The sequence below is a fragment of the Mauremys reevesii genome, linkage group 15, assembly GCF_016161935.1.
Source record: "Mauremys reevesii isolate NIE-2019 linkage group 15, ASM1616193v1, whole genome shotgun sequence".
NCBI lineage: Eukaryota > Metazoa > Chordata > Testudines > Geoemydidae > Mauremys > Mauremys reevesii.
The window spans coordinates 5,489,695-5,495,845 of NC_052637.1; the positions used below are offsets into that span (position 1 = coordinate 5,489,695).

Sequence of the window (6,151 nt, forward strand, 5' to 3'; positions counted from 1 at the left end):
GGGTAGTTCTCCAGACATCTCCTGTGAAGCCCAAAGAGAACAAAGGAGCAGGAGAGATTCAGGCCCCACTGACCTATGGGAACTTCCCATAGAAGAGGCTACACAGTGCTCCAGACACAACCAGCAGGATCCCTCCCACAAGCTGGGCCATGTCCTTCCCCTCCCAGCCCCACAGCTTCTTCCCTACCCCAGCCTCAGTAACCCCTCCCATCTCCCTGGTCTCCCACCCACGCTCCAATACCAGGCTGTTTCCATAATGGAAGCAGCTTTGTACCAGAGTTCACTCACCGCTAGATCCTGGCCAGTCCTCGTCTCACAGCTTTCTAGCTGGGCTAGCAACCCCATTGATAGCCACTCTTGCAGTTTGTTGTCTGGGAACTCAGCCCTCCAGCCAGGTGACTGTCCTTTAGGCCACTCCTTCCTGGGTCACGCTCCTTCCAAACAAAGTCAAAAAATGTCTTGAAGAGAAACAAGGACTTCCACCCTCGTGGGGAGCTCTTCCTCAGCCTGATTTTGGCTTGGCCTGCCCTTCTTGGGTTTCTATGGTCTTCTATGTCCCCTTCCTTAGGGACGGTGGGAGAACCCAGTGCTACCCTGGACTCCAGGTTTTGGCCCAAGGCCGTATACTGAACAGCTAGGGCTGCTTCTGTACTTTTGCTGCTGTTTTCCCTTGTTTCCTCTCAGGTGGGGCTCACTTGGTCATCTCCAGGCTTTGCAGCCACAGGCCAAGACACCCCGTTATATATCCCCTCCTCCTTAAAATCCAGACCAACCCGGGGCAAGTTCTACTCTTGTCCAGTATTCATCCCTCACCATCTCATCGCTGTCACCGGCTGTGCACTCGTACAGCCTCGTATTCACCAGAATTCAGAGGCCATCCTTCTCTTCCTGCAGCCACTCATTCTCATTTACAACTGCTTGCAGAGCCTTGTTCGGAAGCCACTAGCTTCTTCTGTAGCCTTTTTTTTTACTGCTGCTGCATCCCCCAAAACTTTTTCCATCAGGGTCTGAGCACACACCACTGCTCAACTCTTGTGCCTGATTCAGCTCTGTGCCAACCATTTCATCCTTCACCTCCCTGCAGCACCCGACAGGTGTGTTGGAGGAGGGTCTGCAAGGTCCACGGCCACCCCTGCCATCTCCACCTAGCCTGCCTCATGTGTGTTTGTCCAAGAGGACACCTTCTCCTTTCTTTCTATCTTCTTGGGGCCCTGGCCCCTCCTTTTGCCACTCAGGAATTTCCTGTGCAGGCCGGGTCTTTTGATGTGTCCTGCTTCTCTGCACCCAAACCAAAGAACTTTTGTTCCCAACTTGCCATTAGGCTATGCTTGTACACTTTCTCATGCCCTGCTCTCCTGGGCTAACCTTCTCAGTACAGCCCCAGCATGCTCTCCAAGTCTGCTCTTTTTGTCCATGGGTGTAGCAGGTTGATTTCCCTTTGCAGGATCTCTCACAGGTATTGCTGCTGCTCCCTCAAGATTACCAGCTGCATCTGTAGCTCTGCCTGCACTTCCTTCAGCTTCTGTTGGGTTTCTAGTAGCTGCCGGAGAAACCCGAGCCCTGCTTTGGCTGCTTAACCAGTCCCTGGAACTCAAATGGGAAATCCCACTTCGGGGGACAGACCTTCCCTCAGTAACCAAGACTTCCATGAGGTCTCATGGATGACTGGGTGAATTCAATCCTGCTGACTATGCCAATAATGAATGAATCTCCTCATTGTTAGGTGCCCTCTGGTCCTCCATCGATGGTCACTCCAGCACCATGGCAGTCTCTCTGCCTGGTAATTCGGCCCTCTGGCCGGCTCACCACCTTTAGTCCATGCTTTTGGGGCTCAGCTTGTCACACACTGAAAGTCCAAAGAGGTCTTCCCAGAGAAAAAAGTTCTTCTGCTCTCGCTGGGGCTCTGGCTCAGCCTGCAGCTCGCTTGCTGGGCTTGGTACCCCTCTCTGGGTGTGTGTATGTCCCCTTCTTTGGGGCCAGTAGAGGAACCCGGTCCCACCCTGACACTGGTAGCAGCCCAGGGCTCTGTATTCAACAGCTAGGGCTGCTCTTTTCTCTTTGCTATAGGTTTCCCTGGGCACATCCTACCTCTCTTCTCAAGTTCCCTTCTAGGCTTTCCTTGCTGCTTTCAACTTCCTACCTAGTTCTCATTCCAGTTCATAGCCCAGCTGGGCTTTATCACCACTGAAATTCGGTTCTTTCGGGGCCAATACATGGTCCCTCTGAGGTAGGACTCATTCTGTAATCAGTTTGGCTAAGCCCCAGGCTCTGCAGCCCAGGGGAAAGCACTCGCCTTTCCCTGTTACAGACCTACTCTGCCCAGTCCTGCTCTTCTTGGGTTGAAGTGAGTCTTGCCCCCATGGTCAGGGTTTAGCTGATCACCATATCTGGGATCAGGAAGAAATTTTCCTCCAGGGCAGATTGGCAGAGTCCCTGGGGGTTTTTCACCTTCCTTGGCAGCGTGGGGCACGTGTGGTTCACTTGCTGGAGGTTTCTCTGCACCTTAAAGTCTTTAAAGCATTATTTGAGAACTTCAATAGTTCAGACATAGGTTAGGGGTTTATTACAAGAGTGGGTAGGTGAGATTCTGTGGCCTGTATTGTGCAGGAGGTCAGACTAGAGGATGATAATGGTCCCTTCTGACCTTAAAGTCTAGGAGTCCATGAGTTCAGACCTGGTTTCCAGAGGGGCTAAGTTCACAAAGGCTCGACTGGCTGCAGTTGGAGTTTTGCTGGTTCTGGTGACTCTGACATTCACCATTCAGAGGCTGACAGGTTTGTTGAGGGGATGGTGAAACCCCATTGCTGATCAGAAGGAGGTCAGAGTCAGGTCTCTAGGAGCTGAAGGTTCATTTGTCCTGCTGTGGGAAGTGGAGCTGGAGAGCAGAGATGTTATGTGAATGAGACTGCATGGTGGAGTTGGAGACTGAGGGACGGGAGCCTCCTCTCAGAAACTCTCCCAGGAGAACAGGTTTGAGGACATCTCTGGGGAGCCTCTTGCTAGAAAAAAACCAAGAGTGGCACATCGATGGAGATGTCTCTGTCCCAGGGTTGTGGGGGGAGCTCCCAATCAGGCTATGCAGCAGGAATCCCATTTCTCCCCCAGGAGACCCATATGCCCAAAGAAGTAAATGGCTCTTACCTCCATTAGGGAGCGAGGTCTTCCCTCTCAGCCTCTTTGGGAACTAGCACTGCCTGGTTTCATAGGACAAGGTGACCTGTCCCCACTGCTCCCTGAGGTGGCTCAGCTTCTGACTGCCCCCATCTGGGAGGCTGTCACACCCCCCAGGGCCTAGAAGACGGGTGGGGAGAAGGTTCCTATTCATGTCACCCTCTGAGAGCCCATAGAAGGGCCACAGGAAGAATAAAGGGCAGGAGGTGAAACAGGCCCTGAGCCTCTGTCCCATCCTCACCTCCTCAAATGTGGAGCTTCCTGAGCTTCAGTTGGGCAGACAGTCTGCAGCCCTGACACAAAGGTCCTTCTGCGCCATATGGGGCAGGGAGAGCTCTGCCTGGGAGCACGGGGAATGGGATGGGGGTCAGAGCAAGGAAAGAGGGGAGGGGTATGGGAGTGAGGGGAAGAGCTCATGCCCCAGATGAAGGAAGTTTGGGGTCAGAGGGAAGGACCCTGGTCCACAGAGAGGGGAGAGAGTTTCTGTCAGTGACAGGGGCCTCCATTTCCCCTTCCACTAGCCCCCCATTTACAATGAGACAGAGCAGTACCTGCAGCAGGGAGCGGGAGTTGCTGAACATGGGAGGGGAACCTTTAAGGGCATCAGATGAGGCGCAGCCCTTGCAGCGCCTCGGGCACCTGGTGCAAGTGCCGGATGATACGGAGCTGGCACATCACCTTGGCTGTGACATCCTCCAGCTGCAGGGGAAGGAGAACATGTCAGAGACTGAGACACTGCCCAGGAATCAGGGAGGATTAAGGGCACCTGGAACCAGCACCATTTCCACCCAGCAGCTGCTCATGTCTGAGTGGTGGATTCACCCTCCTGATCCCCAGGATGGAGGCTTGTTGTTCTCTCTAGTGACCTCCAGTGCCAACCCCCCTCCTTGTAGGTTTAACTCCTGCCATCTCCCCCTCAGTGCCCCTGACAGCTGTTCCACCTCCAACCCACCTGGGGTCACCGCTCAAGTTCATAGAACCCTCTCCTCCACCCCGACCTCCATCCCCACCCAGGTAGGGGGGCAGGAGGGATTCTGGCACCAGTGAAGTGGGACAGGGGGAGGTTGAGACCTTTCCCCAAGTCACCCCAGTGACAAATACTGAAGCCAGAGGATGGCAGCCCTGGTGAACGGGACAGGTCAACAGCCCCTGCTGACTGAATCCTCCCGTTCTCTCGAGAGCGGGTCCAGATTTTCTACTTGTGCAGCAAGTAGCCGCAACTTGGGTCAGTGACAATGTGCTTCTTTGGAACAGTGGCTGAGGTCCAGATACTCTGCCATTCCCTGGCCAGGTCTGGAGACACGAGGAGGGCGCATATAGTCCATATTGGCTCTGGAACTCACTGTGTCCCCTACCCAGTTCCCAGGTTGGGGCATTCTGCTTCCTGACTGGCAATGGAATTGGACAAACCCCACATCCTTTCTCTGCTTCTACAGGGTGCAGGGAAGTAAACAAGGGTCTCATCAAGCAATAGTGACTGACTGACCCAGTGCTCTCCTCTCAGACACTTGGGGATCAGCCAGGGGGACAAGGAGCAGAGAGACACCCAGCGCCATAATCCTATATTAACTCACCCACCCGGGGATTCTCCTTATGCCACGTAGCAATGGCTCCATGTAAGACACTCAAATCACGGCAACTAGCCAGGTTCCAATGTGAGACCTTTAGCACCCGCCTGTCCCACTGGGTGCTGGGTGAGGAACTCTGAGCTGGAAATAAGGAGTGGGCTCTTGTCCTGTCTCCAGGAGACATCCACATCCCACCCAGCCCCACTCCCTGAGCTGTGTCATACCCTGCCACAGTGTCCTTACCTCCCCCACCCTGGCTGTGTTCTTATAGCCCAGGAGCCTGCTGTCCTGGTGTCAGTCGTGGCACCACAGATCTTCTGCCTCGTGTATGGTCAGCCCTGGAAGAGAGAGAGAGAGAGAGACACTTTGATCATTCTGGTTGCAGTTTCTGTGTCCTTCCAATCCCATTGGTGGCTGCACAGTGGAATGGAGAAGAACAGGGCAGAGAGAGACTTGTCCTCCAGTTGGGGTCAGTCTGAGAGAAATTGTCTGGGGTCCCATTATCCACCTGTGGTCACTCTCAGTCCCCTACTGGGTTCCGTCTGCCAGCGGGTTCCTTACCCCTCTGTTGGAGCAGCAGCTGGTAGAGCCGGTAAGTCCCCTCCCTGGCCTGCCGGCTGATGTCCTTGTCTGGGTCACTGACAAACAGAGCCAGCTGTGCCACGTGGTGACCCATCCTAGGGAACTCTGCTGAGATCTAATGGAAGGGAGAGGAGAGGGGACTCCATTAGCATTTTCCTGTCAGCTCCCTGTCCCCCCTGGGCCAGAAGGCTCCTTCCCCTTAGTCCCTCTGCAGGAGATGCTGGGGGAGAGGAGCCTGAGATAGGCCCTTCATTTGCTCTGCTGCCAAGGGAGCCAGGAGCTGCTTTGGGATGCCAAGCAGGGGCTGGAGCATGGTCCCTTTAAAGGCCCAGGGACAACACTTAACCAGGACAAGAAGAATTTGAGTCAAGCCTATCTCATTCCCTGCTCTGACTCTGCCTCCCCAAGAGGAACACTCTGAACCCACAGCCCCTGCAGCAGCAGATCCTACAGCCCGTTGGAGCCAGCCCGCCTACGCCTGGAGTCAGGAAGCTGGGGTCAGAGGTCACTTACGTCAAACTCAGGGAGCGTGACTGCAAATCTGAACAGGGATGTGCTGCTCCTAATGGCCCTGACTCTCTCCTGGGACACCCTGGACACGATCCAGAGGTTGACATGCTGTGGGGAAAGGAGGCAGGTCAAGATCAATGGGCAGGGGCCCGAGACATTATGCGCAGGGGAATAGCTGAGTGATTGATCACAGAGCTTTAGAAGGGGATTCTTTCCCCCAGGACACAGCTTGTATCCTGCAGGTCACAACTTGTCAGGGTCTCTCTAGATTGGGACAAGGTTCGGTGTCAGGGCTGGTCCCATCCTCCCAGAACTCCTGA

At 54.5% G+C, this 6,151-nt stretch overlaps 1 long non-coding RNA gene across 1 annotated transcript; it reads right to left on the reverse strand.

Moving 5' to 3' along the window:
- Positions 1-4,981: 4,981 nt before the first annotated feature.
- Positions 4,982-5,858, reverse strand: LOC120384013. The gene is made up of 3 exons (XR_005588601.1): positions 5,835-5,858; positions 5,301-5,436; positions 4,982-5,077 (listed from the first exon to the last, which is right to left on the reverse strand). It is a non-coding gene; the product is annotated as an uncharacterized LOC120384013 (long non-coding RNA).
- Between the last annotated feature and the right edge of the window lie 293 nt (positions 5,859-6,151).